Genomic DNA, 15,373 nt, shown 5'->3' with positions numbered 1-15,373 from the left:
AGAGAATCTCAGTTCATCACAGAGTAGCTTCTAGATGAGCTGTTTGGTGTCCTGGTTCTAGGTTGAGTCTGCCCCTTATTTTCATCTTTCATATCTTTGCTTTCTCAAAAGGTGATACACTCATGTGGTCACAAATTCAAGCAGTAATGAATGTGCACTGCCCAGCGTCTGTTTGCACCCCCAACTGTCAGGGTCCCACTAATCACCATGTCCCTCCACAGCCACTTGTGTTTCTTAGCACATGCCAAATAATGGATTACACATTATTATTGTGCCATCTCACATAAAAGATATCACAATACTGTGTTGAGTATGTATATATGCTGTCCTTCACTTCACTTTAAAAAGAAAATTACTATTTCTTGGTAATCTTTTTAAACTTTTGGGTCTTGAGCCACTGTGAAAATCTACCAAAGGCCATTGATTCACCCTGGAGAGAAACACCCACCTGGAAGGCTCAAAGATTCCCTAGGGACCTGTCTTACAGCAGAAGTCTGATGAATTTTGCTGATTCCAAACATTCCAGGCTTCTGGATTCATGAGGACAAAACTTGATAGTGAAGTCTTGATAATTTTGGATCATGAGAGATTGTTTCAGGATGTTCTCTCACCTGGACCTTTTCCATCCTTCAGGACTTTGTCAAGGATGCCAGGAGCTACAGTAAGAAAATGGTGGATGACCTCCTGGACCAGGTTATAGGTAAGGGCAACTCCAGGATGCTGTCCCAGTTGAGGCAGGTGGGCAGTGGGCCAAGCTATCACATGTTGAGCAACTTAAACACAGCTACTCCACACATACAAGTATGACTGCACACTAGAATTCCAAAGACCAGCACACAAAGGGAATGTAAAATTTCTCATTTGTCACTATCTTATATGGGTTACATGTTGGAAGGCGATAACTTCAATATGTTGGTAAAATGAGATAAGTAACTAAAATTAATTTTAATATGGTTACTAGGAAATTTCACAGTAGATTTGTGCTTCCATTATATTTCTCTTGATTTGGATTGAATTTTATCATCATCCTTTAAACAATGTTGATAGTAGTTTTGGCAGAGAATACAGTTGCTTGTGGAATGCCTGGTTCTTAGTTATGGTTTGTGTTTAGGCTCATTAGAACAGGTCCAATATGGACTTTATTCTAGGCTAGTATACCTGACTGCCAAAGAGTGGCCCTATTGGATTCTCTTCTGAAAACTGAAATTTTTCAGTGAGGTCTCCACTCTGGTTGCATGGAGCTTAGGCATGTCCCAGCCCCGTGTGAGCTCTGAGAACTTTTTGGCTCACAGATATCTGGCAGTTTTTCCTTGGCCTTGTGGATTTTTTTTCTGAATGTGCTTACCTCTGTGAATTATGGCAGAGCTGAAGGCACCTCTGAGTAGATTTCTGGAGCTCTTTCTCTAGCAGAACCATCCTCTCCAAGACTCTGCCCTTCCCTGTTCCCCTCTCCTTGTAGACATTTAAGTTGCTCAACAGCTACATGAGCTAGTGACTTTTGGATCAGCCCAAATGTAGGTTCTCAATAACTTAACATTCATAATGTCCAACATCCATTTGGACATTTGGTGACCACCCATCCTTCCTCACTCTCTTTTCTCTCTCAGAGTTTGTGGTTCTATGTTGCCTATCAGCAGTGTCTGAAATCAGCACTTCATATGCTTTGTTCAGCTTTGTGGTTGGTTCCAGCAGGAGGCAAGTTTACTCCCTCATGGCTCCTTCAAATTGCTTGCACCATTGGCCTACATTCTAATTGCAACTTGATTACTTTTCTATAAATAGGCTATTGTTAAAAGGTTAATTTTGACTGCTCACATCACATTAAATAATAAATGTTTAATACTAAATGGACATTTTGTGGCCTTTTAATGTGTAGTATTAAAAGAAGTTTATATGAAGAAACACACATTATAACTATGGCAGTATTTATTTTTCTGATTAAAAAATCATTGTAAAAACATGAGTGAATCTCAAAATATTATTTTGAGTAAAAGATCCCAGATTCAGAAGCATGCAAACTGAACGATTATTCACTTTTCAGGCACATTCCTTACATCAGGATATTTTTAAGGTAATGTTTCTGCCAGATTACAGGACATATGCTCAGAGGTGGTGGGGTGAGGGTCCTGTAGGGACAGACAGTACCTGCTGGGGGAGGCACCCCTCTTCTGTGGCCTGTGCTTAGGCCAGGAGTGGCTTCTTTGTTGTTTAGTGCATGTTTCATTTTCCAGGTCTAACTACCTGGCTCCATTTTGTTCCTGAGCTACCCTGGGGAAGGTTTTATGTATGATCTTATCTGTTGGGGAAGTTTCCTTCTAGTATGAGTTTTTACTTTAATAAGTGGAAATGCTTTGTCTGCGTATTTTTACTCATATTTTTCAATGTGGCTTATTACATTAATTTATTGTCTTATATTGAAGTGCTCTTACATAACTGGAATAAATCCCACTGTATAATGTTATATAAATGGAAAGTTAACTATTTTCATTTACTTTTGGATTTTGTATGCTAGCATTTTGTTGAAGATTTTTGTTTTTATATTCATAAGGGATTTTGTTCTGTAATATTTTTTCTAGTTATATCTTTATCTGGGTTTGGTTTGAGGTTGCTGCTGGCCTCAGGAAATGAGTTTTTGAGGAACTTTGATGGAGTTTAAGCAGGACATGTGTTGATTCTTGGAATCATTGGTAAACTTCAGTAGTGAAGCCACCTGATCCTGGACTTTTCAATTTTGATTACTGCCTTAATATCAACTATTTATTTTATGTTCATGTATTCTATTTCTTTTTTATTCATTGTAGGCATGTTAATGTTTCTAGGAATTTTCCATTTTATCTAGGTTATTTAATTTGCTGGGATTTATTTGTATAATATGGTATCCTCCTATAATTCCTTTTATCACTGTAGGGTCAGTAGTAATGCCCCCACCCTTTGTTAGTATAGTTAAATATTAGACAATTTTATTGACCTTTAAAAAAAAGACAATTTTATTGACTTTTTCATGATTCTGGTTTTTTAATCTTCTATTTCATTTCTCCTGTTCAAACATTTATAATTTCATTCCTTCAGCTCACTTTGGGTTTGCTTGGTCTTCTTTGTCTAATTTTTCCAGTTATGAGCTTAGATCTCTATTTCAAGATCTTCTTTTTTGGAATTTTCAAGCATTATTTCAATATAACTATGCTTGCAGAAATATACTCATATTGGCTAGTAGAAAGAAATTTAAATTTAACTTATGCTAAACAATTTGAACCAAAAGCTTCATGCATAATTTACGATTAAAAAATAAAAATGATTTGCAATCTGATTTTATTTTCATCTATTAGAAATATATAAAAGATTCTCTTCTCCCTCAAATGCTGCTGTAGTAGCCAGCAAGAATCATGAGAAATTTGTCTTTGCATCAGAAAAATAGCATGCATTGCACTGTGAAAATTTTAAAAATTAGTTCAGAAACATATTATTTTCCATTTGTTTCCCAGAGCCTGCCAATGCAAAACAAAACAAAGCATCATTTTAATGTTTCAATGCTGGTTTACATAATTCAGTAACTAGATGTGTGTGGGAGAAAGGGAGTGGATAGGCAAAATACACAGTAAAATTGTAAAAGCTGTCTGATTCCATTAATATTGCAGGTAGATTGCCCATTTGCACAAACCAGGATAGAGATATTTTCTTGAGTCTAAACATTATCAGCTCAGAGCAGCTGTTAATGTACAATGAGGAAACACGGCACACTGAGTGCCATATTTACTGATTTATAGAGGAAAGGACAAAATTAAGTTTTATCTCCAGCTTTTCAGGTCAGAACTGAAAACATTTCTACCAGAAAATTATTCCATCCTACAGAGTCAACATTCATGAGGTGACATGCCATGGATCTACTGAAATTTAAATTTGTATCAGCACTCATATGTAAAATAGTTACAAAATTTCAAAGGCCACTTGTCTTTAGAAGTTACTCAAAAATAAAAAGGGTCTTTCCAGAATGACTGTAGCAGAATATCTACCCAGTTATAAGAAATCCTTAACAAAAGCATCTAGGTCCTTGAGGACTTTACCTCAGAAAAAGGAGCCCAAAGTGAAGAATAAGCTCTGACAAGGAGAATAAAATATAACTTACAATATCTTGAAAATAAATGTGAATATATGCTCAAAAGATGGTAAAAGAGATAAATTTTCATAATCCTATCTAGGATTAGGCTTATCATGTTTGTAGTACAACCTCTATCTGATTACTGAAAATCAGTTTACAAGGAGAATGCTCATGTTTTCCTCCTTTTTTCAAAAGGTAAAATTCTATGGGAAGGGACTGATAATATTAAATCTTCCACAAATTCATCACATTTTTCAAATGGAAAAACTCCAATTGGACTAGAAAGTTCATTTTATCTATATACTTACATTGTTTCCAAAATGTGTGATTATAAGTATAATTTTGCATTCTGGTTTTTCATGAAATTTGTGTTATCATTCTTCATACCAGGAAATAATAACAAATGGAAATTATTATAGATTTTATCATAGATTTTTCCAACATTTAGACTTGACAGCATTTATCATGATATTAGTATTCATTTTTAGTTTTTAAATATTAGCCAAAAGCATATATTTTCTAATATTTGGAGTTGCATCTACATCAAATGTCATTTTGAAGTAACTTCTTTTTAACTTTTAATTCAAAGTAATATCTGGCTGTGGTAGTTAGGTTCAGATGTCAAGTTGGCCAGTTGAATGTGCCTAATTCTGTTTCTGTGGACACGAGCCAATGGTACATGAACATCATCTGTTGCTCATTACATCTGCTGTCAGCTAAGAGGCGTGCCTGCTATAATGAATGATGCTTGATTTAATTGGCTGGCGCTTAAATGAGAGAGTTCAACATAGCACAGCCCAAGCAGCTCAGCATACCCCATCTCAGTACTCACAACTCATCCCAGGCCTTTGGAGATGCAGAAAGAAATCACCCCAGGGAAAGTTGTTGGACTCCCAAAGCCTGGAGAGAAGGCAAACAGAGATCATCCCTGTGCCTTCCCACATAAGAACGAACCTCAGTTGAAAGTTAACTGCCTTTCCTCTGAAGAACTAATGAAATAAATCCACTTTTATTAAAAGCCAATCCATCTCTGATGTGTTGCATTCCAGCAATAGCAAAGTAGAACACTGGCCTTCATGAATCAATGAGAAAATCTTTTTCTTTACCTAGTGATTTGCAAAATAAGGCAAGAAAACTTTAACCCCAGGGAAAGTTGTTGGACTCCAAAGGCCTGGAGAGAAGGCCAGCAGAGATCATCCCTGTGCCTTCCCACATAAGAAAGAACCTCAGTTGAAAGTTGGCTGCCTTTCCTCTGAAGAACTAATGAAATAAATCCCCTTTCATTAAAAGCCAATCCATCTGTGGTGTGTTGCATTCCAGCAGTAGCAAAGTAGAACACTGGCCTTCATGAATCAATGAGAAAATCCTTTTCTTTACCTAGGGATTTGCAAAGTAAGGCAAGAAAACTTTTTTTTTGACATACCACACTACATCCACTCAACTGTAGACCACCCCACATAATTGAAACAATGAAATACCTAAATCAATAGACTAAAAAGCTCTTAACCAATATAACTGGAAACAGTCTCTCAATTTGGAAGATTATTTGGTATCTTTGACTGACTAATATTTTTATTCACCCTCATGGGTCTGGCACTAATAGAGGAGAATTATAAATACAGAAGAAATTGTAGAAGGTGGGGCAACTGCTACAGATAGGTTTATTCCAAATTGTTTAGTCTATGGGTGTCTAAATTACTCAGATGTAAAGATAAATGCAGTCAATGAATGTTCAGTTATTTTTTGAGCTCAAGGTATTAAGAATTTCTGAAATCTGCCCAATATCTCCATTTCATTTTTCAGAATCTTACTCTTTCCCAATCAACACAATTAATCAAAAAATAGATAAGTTGGCAATATTATGATTACAATGTTCAATGCAATTCAGCCACTCATAGAATAAGAAACTATATATGGTACCCACAACATCGACTTGTAGCTAAAAGAAATAAAGGATTATATTAGCTAAGGCTCAGCAACCCTTTGCTTTCCTACATTTGCCTTGAGCTTGGAATTTAAAGTCCTAAGGGCATTATTTTCTTTCTTCAGAGTAGTCAGAAAAATCTACACCACCTCATTTTTGTGAGCTATACCAATCAGGATTCGTCTTGGAAATAGTCACTCTAAGTATCCAGGAATTAAGTCTTTAAAATGTTAGAGGAGTTGGAAGAAGCAAAAAGTGAGAAAACTCACAAAAAGCTCTGAAATTGCCTCTTAAGATTTTGGTGGGTAGCTATTGTAATCTAAGGGTTCCAAGGAAATACCCACCAACTATCATAGTAAACACGAAACAGATGGTTCTCAAAAGTTTCCAGGAATGCTTTATTAAACTTATATCCATCCACATGTCTGGCTGTAATATCTTGGAGAGAAAAATCCTGGTTTTTGTGCTTAATTTCCTCCCTCAAAACTGTGTTATTGATAAATTCTTTCCCAGAAACATGAGGGAAATGAGACTCTGGAATAGGTGGCTTTTGCTGTATATCTGGAAGGCAGCAATAAAATTAGAAGCAGGTAATAATGATTCCAAGTTGTTAATATTCAATTCCACATTGAAATCATTCAATCTGGATCTGGATTAGATAAAAATCCATGTCTTAATCATGATATTATGCTTCTTAATATATGGATTATATATGCACAAGTTTTCTCATATTACTTGTAGACTCATCAATTTAAATTCCTTTGGAATCCTCTGAATCCTTACTAAAAAGAAAAACAAATGAAGAATTCATCAACATTCAAATAAACAAGCTCTCTACCATAACAGAATATTTCAGTCCTAAGTTGACCTTTTTTTTAGACATTCCTTCTGAAGAATTCAGAATTGTTTAATTCCTGGTGATTTTCCATAACTTTTGTGGGAAAAGTCCATGACTGACTGTTCTTACTAAATTGATAATTTTGTCAGGACAGTCTACATTCATCATTACCTTTATCATTATTTGTTTTAGTTTGCTAAATCTTCCAGAATGAAGAATGCCATAAATGGGTCTGCTTTTTTTTTTTGTTTGTTTCTCACTTTTTATTTTAAATTGTTCTAGATTTACAAAAAGTTGTGTAAACAACACTCATACATGCTTCACCCAGCTTTTCCTAATACTAACATCTTGTCTAAGCTTGGTACAGTTATCAAAGTTAAGAATAAATGGGTCTGCTTTTAAAAAGAGATCTATTATATTACAAGTTAACAGTTGTAAGGTCATAAAAATGTCCAAACTGAGGCATCTTTCTTCTCCTAGCTTCCCTTGGCTCTCTCTAGGTACTGTCTTGCTTAGGCCATTCTAACACGTTTGGTATTTGCAAACCACAGCAGCAGCACCTCACTCTCCAGTACCAAAATCTGTTCTAGTTTTCTAGCTGCCAGAATGCAACATACCAGAAACCAAATGGATTTTTAAAAAGAAAATTTAATAAATTGTTAGCTTACAATTCTAAGACTGAGAGAATGTCCCAATTAAAACAAGTGTATAGAAATGTCCAATCTAAGGCATCCAGGGAAAGATACATTGGCTCAAGAAAGCCAACAGCATTCAACATTTCTCTCTCAGCTGGAAAGGCACATGGTGAACATGGCAGCATCTGCTGGCTTTTTTGTGGCTCTACCAAAAAGGGACTTTCTCCAAAATGCTTCCTCTTTTAAAGGATTCCAGTAAGTAACTCCACCTTCAGTGGATGGAGACCCACCTCCATGGAAACCATCTAATCAAAAGTGACCACCCACAGTTGGGTGGGTCACATCTTCATGGAAACAATCAAAATGCTCCCACCCAGCAATGTTGAACAAGGATTAAAAGGCATGGCTTTTCTTGGGTCCACCACAGATTCAGACCAGCACACTGAGAAATTGCCAGACTGACTTCCATAATGTCCATTTTACGTTACCACTAGCACTGAATATGACCTCCTACTTCACCAAATCTCAAATTCTTTGTAGTTTCATGTTTGTTTAATAGTAGCCTTTGAGAGTATGGGAGGTGTCATCTCATTGTGGTCTTGATTTGCATTTCCCTAATAGCCTGTGAGGTTGAGCATTTTTCTTGTGCTTTTTTGTCCTCTGTATTTTCTCTTTGGAAAAATATCTTTCCTTGCCCTTTGCCCATTTTTAATTGAGATATTCATCTTTTTATTGTTGAGTCATAGGAAATGTCTGCCTTTTTAATTTTAATATTTTTATTGTAAAAACTTAATATACAAACATATATTTTTGATATAAAAACATTCCATCATTCCATACATGGTTTTCCAACAACGGCTCACAATATCATCACATAGTTGTTTTTTAACATTTGCATAATTACCGGAAAAGGAATAAAAAGAAAAAAGAAAAAAAGTCATACATACCATAAACCTCAGTTTATTTTACACTTTTTCTGCCCTATTATTTCTTTATTTATTTTAACCATATTTTTTACTCATCTGTTCATATCCTGGATATAAGGAGGATCAGACACAAGGTTCTTACAATCATACACTCACATTGTAAGTGTTATATCTTTATACAATTGTCTTCAAGAATCTAGTCTGCTGGAATACAGCTCAACCATTTCATGTACTTCCCTCCAGCCACTCCAATACACCATAAAGTAAAAAGGGATATCTATATAGTACATGAGAATAACCTCCAGGATAAATCTCATCTCCGTTTGAAATCTCTCAGCCACTGAAACTTTATTTTGTCTCATTTATCTCTTCCCCATTTTGGTCAAGAAGAAATATCTGCCTTTTGACTGACTGGATAGTTTAATCTATTTACAATTAAATCACTACTGACAATGCATTCATTCTTCTGCTATTTTGCAGGTTAGCCTTTGTATGTTTCATGCATTTTTGGTTCCTCAATTCTCCTGTTAATGCCTACTTTTATATTTGTTTGATTTTTGTTAATCCATGTTTAATGCCTCCTCTTTTCTATCTGGATATATTTTCCCTCCATTTCCTTGTGGTTACCATGGGGTTAAAAATTAACATCCCAAAGATATAATAATTATATTTGGTTGGACACTGATAACTTAAAAAACATTCACATATACTTTTCCTATAACCCTCTCTGCCTGAACTTTTTTTCTTGTTCCTTCTTATATCTTTATACATTATATGAATTTATAGATAATTTATAGATATATGTCTATATGACTATATATCTATGTAATTATTATATAGATTTATAATTACATTTTATGCATTTGCACCTTAGCACCTGTAAGAAATAAGAATCACACTCATGTACCAAACAATATAAACAACAATACTGGCATTTAATTGACCAAATGGCTATCTTCACTGCAATCTTCATTCTTTGTGCCATTTTGAACAATTTTCTATTTTATTTTCCTTTCACATGAATACATCCCTTTAACTTTGCTTGTAGGGCAGCTCTAGTGGTGATGAACTCACCTTTTCCTTATCTAAGAATGCTTTAATCTACATTTTGAAAGAAAGTTTCACAAATTATAAAATGCTCTGCTAACAGCTGTTTTCTTTCATTATATTAAGTACTTCAACTAACTGTACTCTTGCCTCCATGGTTTCTGAGAGGAATTTGCACTCACTGTAATTGGGACTCCCATTTACATAATATGAGACGTTTGTCTTGCAGCTTTCAGAACTGCCTCCTTTTCCTTTGTATTGGATAGTGTGATCAATATATGAACAGATGCATTTTTCTTTATGTTTATCCTGCTTTTTGTTCTATGAGTTTCTTAGAAGTGCATATTCATGTCTTTTGATGTCATGAAAGTTATTAGTAATTATTTTTAAAAATATTATCTTTGCCCCTTTATTTATCTCTTTTCCTTCTTGGATTCCCATAATGTAAATGTTGTTACACTTGATGGGGTGTCCCACAGGTGTCTTAGTTATTATTTGCTTTTAATAATTCTTCTTTTCCCCCTCTGAATCATTTCAAGTGTCTTGTATTTAAGTTCATGGATTCTTTCTTCTACCAGCTCTAATCTGTGAAAACTTCTGGGGAATATTTCTATTTTAGTTTTCTTCAACTACAGAAGTTCTGTTTGGTTCCTTTTTAAAATTTCTATAACTTTACTAAGATTTTCATATTGTTCAATATTTGTTTTCCTGATATCCTTTAGTTCTTTCTCTGTATTTTCCTTCATCTCCTTAGGCATTGTTAAGAACATCTTTAAAGGTTTCTTTCAGTATGTTGACATTCTGGTCTTCCTTGGGTATGCTCTAGATTTTTATCCTTTTCTGGTGGATTGACCATTGTTTTCTGTTTCTGTATTGCTTTGTGCTCTCTTTTGGGGCAGTATACATTCTAATATTTTTTCAAAAAATAGTATAAAAAATTTTGAGGAGATCCAAGATGGCGTCTTAGTAAGGTACATGCGTCTTAGTTCCTCTGACTCCAAATCAACTAATAGGTGAACAGAAACAGTACAGAACAGCTCCCGGGGCTACAGCAGGGAATGGACACACAGCGTAACCCAGTCTGGGCTGATTAGTCTGACTGCGAAACTCGGCTGCGGTGAGTGAGATCCCTGAGCGGCGGGTGATTTCCTGAGCAGCCGCAGCTGCGGTGGTCCGAGCTAATCCCTCCCTCCTACCCGGGCTGGCTGAGAGACGCGGAGAGACAAGCTTCCCAGCCGAGGCGGCCGCCACCACACTTTTGCGGGCGGCTTCGAGTCTCGGCTTCGAGTCCACGACTACTAGTCTCAGATCAGAGGGCTATCCAAAGTCTGGGCTGGCAAGTCTGACTGCGAGACTTGGCTGCGGCGAGACCCCCAAGCGGCCGCAGCTGCGGCGGTCCGAGCTAATCCCTCCCTCCTTCCCGGGCTGGCTGAGAGACTCAGAGAGACAAGCTTCCCAGCCAAGGCAGCCGGCGCCACACTTTTGCGGGCGGCTTCGAGTCTCGGCTTCGAGTCCGCAGCTACGAGTCTCGGATCAGAGGGCTATCCAAAGTCTGGGCTGGCAAGCCTGACTGCGACTCTTGGCTGCGGCAAGACCTCCGAACAGCACGCGATATGCCGAGCAGCCGCAGCTGCGGCGGTCCGAGCTAATCCCTCCCTTCTTCCTGGGCCAGCTGAGAGTATCGGAGAAGCAAGTTTCCCAAGCCGAGGCAGGCGGCGCCCTTCTTTTGCGGGCAGCTTCGAGTCTCGGCTTCGAGTCCGCGGCTACGAATCTCAGATCAGAGGGCTATCCAAAGTCTGGGCTGGCTAGACTGACTGCGAGACTCGGCTGTGGTGAGACCCCCCGAGCGGCGCGCGATTTCCCGATCAGCGGCAGCTGCGGTGGTCCGAGCTACTCCCTCCCTCCTTTCCGGGCCGGCTGAGAGTATTGGAGAAGCAAGTTTCCCAAGCTGAGGCAGGCGGCACCCCTCTTTTGCGGGCAGCTTCGAGTCTCTGCTGCGAGTCCGCGGATACGAGTCTCGGATAGGAGGGCTATCCAAGCCGTGGTAGCCCCCCACAACGGGAGGCTTCCTGGTCCAGTGGGGAATCCCCCAGGCCCGCTGCGGCCCGCAACCAGCCACAGGGTCCCCTCAAGCTGTGGCAGCTGATGCCCTCACCACGCACAGCCCCTGAACCAATGGAGAGAATTGGATCCGAAATCCCCAGGCCACGGAGATCGGTGACTGGGGGAGACCCATTCCAAACACTTGAGACAAACGTGTGCCACGTGCGCCATGTACTGGGCAAGATAAGAAAAACAGATCCCAGAGATTTCACAGAAAAATCTTACAACCTTGCTGGGTCCAACACCCAGAGAAATCTGAATAAATGCCCAGACGCCAGCAGCAGAAGATAACTGTCCACGCTCAAAAGATTGAGAACATGGCTCAGTCAAAGGAACAAACCAATAGCTCAAATGAGACACAAGAGCTGAGACAACTAATGCTGAATATAGGAACAGAAATGGAAAACCTCTTCAAAAATGAAATCAATAAATTGAGGGAGGACATGAAGAGGACATGGGCTGAACATAAAGAAGAAATAGAAAAACTGAAAAAAGAAATCACAGAACTTATGGAAGTGAAGGATAAAGTAGCAAACATAGAAAAAATAATGGATAGCTACAATGATAGATTTAAAGAGACAGAAGATAGAATTAGTGATTTGGAGGATGGAACGTCTGAATTCCAAAAAAAAACAGAAACTATAGGGAAAAGAATGGAAAAATTTGAACAGGGTATCAGGGAACTCAAGGACAATATGAACTGCACAAATATACGTGTTGTGGGTGTCCCAGAAGGAGAAGAGAAGGGAAAAGGAGGAGAAAAACTAATGGAAGAAATTATCACTGAAAATTTCCCAACTCTTATGAAAGACCTAAAATTACAGATCCAAGAAGTGCAGCGCACCCCAAAGAGATTAGACCCAAATAGGCGTTCTCCAAGACACTAGTTAGAATGTCAGAGGTCAAAGAGAAAGAGAGGATCTTGAAAGCAGCAAGAGAAAAACAATCCATTACATACAAGGGAAACCCAATAAGACTATGTGTAGATTTCTCAGCAGAAACCATGGAAGCTAGAAGACAGTGGGATAATATATTTAAAATACTAAAAGAGAAAAACTGCCAACCAAGACTCCTATATCCAGCAAAATTATCCTTCAAAAATGAGGGAGAAATTAAAACATTCTCAGACAAAAAGTCACTGAAAGAATTTGTGACCAAGAGACCAGCTCTGCAAGAAATACTAAAGGGAGCACTAGAGTCAGACACAAAAAGACAGAAGAAAGAGATATGGAAAAGAGTGTAGAAAGAAGGAAAATCAGATATGATATATATAATACAAAAGGCAAAATGGTAGAGGAAAATATTATCCAAACAGTAATAACACTAAATGTCAATGGACTGAATTCCCCAATCAAAAGACATAGATTGGCAGAATGGATTAAAAAACAGGATCCTTCTATATGCTGTCTACAGGAAACACATCTTAGACCCAAAGATAAACATAGGTTGAAAGTGAAAGGTTGGGAAAAGATATTTCATGCAAATAAGAACCAGAAAATAGCAGGAGTGGCTATACTAATATCCAACAAATTAGACTTCAAATGTAAAACAGTTAAAAGAGACAAAGAAGGACACTATATACTAATAAAAGGAACAATTAAACAAGAAGACATAACAATCATAAATATTTACGCACCAAACCAGAATGCCCCAAAATACGTGAGGAATACACTGCAAACACTGAAAAGGGAAATAGACACAAATACCATAATAGTTGGAGACTTCAACTCACCACTCTCATCAATGGACAGAACATCTAGACAGAGGATCAACAAAGAAATAGAGAATCTGAATATTACTATAAATGAACTAGACTTAATAGACATTTATAGGACATTACATCCCACAACAGCAGGATACACCTTTTTCTCAAGTGCTCATGGATCATTCTCAAAGATAGACCATATGCTGGGTCACAAAGCAAGTCTTAACAAATTTAAAAAGATTGAAATCTTACACAACACTTTCTCGGACCATAAAGGAATGATGTTGGAAATCAATAATAGGCAGAGTGCCAGAAAATTCACAAATACGTGGAGGCTCAACAACACACTCCTAAACAACGAGTGGGTCAAAGAAGAAATTGCTAGAGAAATTAGCAAATACCTCGAGGCGAATGAAAATGAAAACACAACATATCAAAACTTATGGGACGCAGCAAAGGCAGTGCTAAGAGGGAAATTTATTGCTCTAAATGCCTATATCAGAAAAGAAGAAAAGGCAAAAATTCAGGAATTAACTATCCATTTGGAAGAACTGGAGAAAGAACAGCAAACTAATCCCAAAGCAAGCAAAAGGAAAGAAATAACAAAGATTAGAGCACAAATAAATGAAATTGAAAACATGAAAACAATAGAGAAAATCAATAAGGCCAGAAGTTGGTTCTATGAGAAAATCAATAAGATTGATGGGCCCTTAGCAAGACTGACAAAAAGAAGAAGAGAGAGGATGCAAAAAAATAAGATCAGAAATGGAAGAGGAGACATAACTACTGACCTCACAGAAATAAAGGAGGTAATAACAGGATACTATGAACAACTTTACGCTAATAAATACAACAATTTAGATGAAATGGACAGGTTCCTGGAAAGACATGAACAACCAACTTTGACTCAAGAAGAATAGATGATCTTCACAAACCAATCACAAGTAAAGAAATTGAAGCAGTCATTCAAAAGCTTCCTAAAAAGAAAAGTCCAGGACCAGACGGCTTCACATGTGAATTCTATCAAACATTCCAGAAAGAATTAGTACCAACTCTCCTCAAACTCTTCAAAAAAATCGAAGGGGAAAACTACCTAATTCATTCTATGAAGCCAACATTACCCTCATACCAAAACCAGGCAAAGATATTACAAGAAAAGAAAACTACAGGCCGATCTCTCTAATGAATATAGGTGCAAAAATCCTCAATAAAATTCTAGCAAATCGTATCCAACAACACATTAAAAGAGTTATTCATCATGACCAAGTAGGATTCATCCCAGGTATGCAAGGATGGTTCAACATAAGAAAATCAATTAATGTAATACACCATATCAACAAATCAAAGCAGAAAAATCATCTCAATTAATGCAGAGAAGGCATTTGACAAGATTCAACATCCTTTCCTGTTGAAAACACTTCAAAGGATAGGTATACAAGGGAACTTCCTTAAAATGATAGAGGGAATATATGAAAAACCCACAGCTAATATCATCCTTAATGGGGAAAAATTGAAAACGTTCCCCCTAAGATCAGGAACAAGACAAGGATGTCCACTATCACCACTATTATTCAACATTGTGTTGGAGGTTCTAGCCAGAGCAATTAGACAAGAAAAAGAAATACAAGGCATCAAAATTGGAAAGGAAGAAGTAAAACTATCACTGTTTGCAGACGATATGATAATATACATCGAAAACCCGGAAAAATCCACAACAAAACTACTAGAGCTAATAAATGAGTACAGCAAAGTAGCAGGTTCCAAGATCAACATTCAAAAATCTGTAGCATTTGTATACACTAGTAATGAACAAGCTGAGGGGGAAATCAAGAAACGAATCCCATTTACAATTGCAACTAAAAGAATAAAATACCTAGGAACAAATTTAACTAAAGAGACAAAAAAACCTATATAAAGAAAACTACAAAAAACTGCTAAAAGAAATCACAGAAGACCTAAACAGATGGAAGGGCATACCGTGTTCATGGATTAGAAGACTAAATATAGTTAAGATGTCAATCCTACCTAAATTGATTTACAGATTCAATGCAATACCAATCAAAATCCCAACAACTTATTTTTCAGAAATAGAAAAACCA

The sequence above is a fragment of the Tamandua tetradactyla genome, unplaced genomic scaffold, assembly GCF_023851605.1.
Source record: "Tamandua tetradactyla isolate mTamTet1 unplaced genomic scaffold, mTamTet1.pri scaffold_130_ctg1, whole genome shotgun sequence".
NCBI lineage: Eukaryota > Metazoa > Chordata > Mammalia > Pilosa > Myrmecophagidae > Tamandua > Tamandua tetradactyla.
This window is presented reverse-complemented; position numbering follows the sequence as displayed.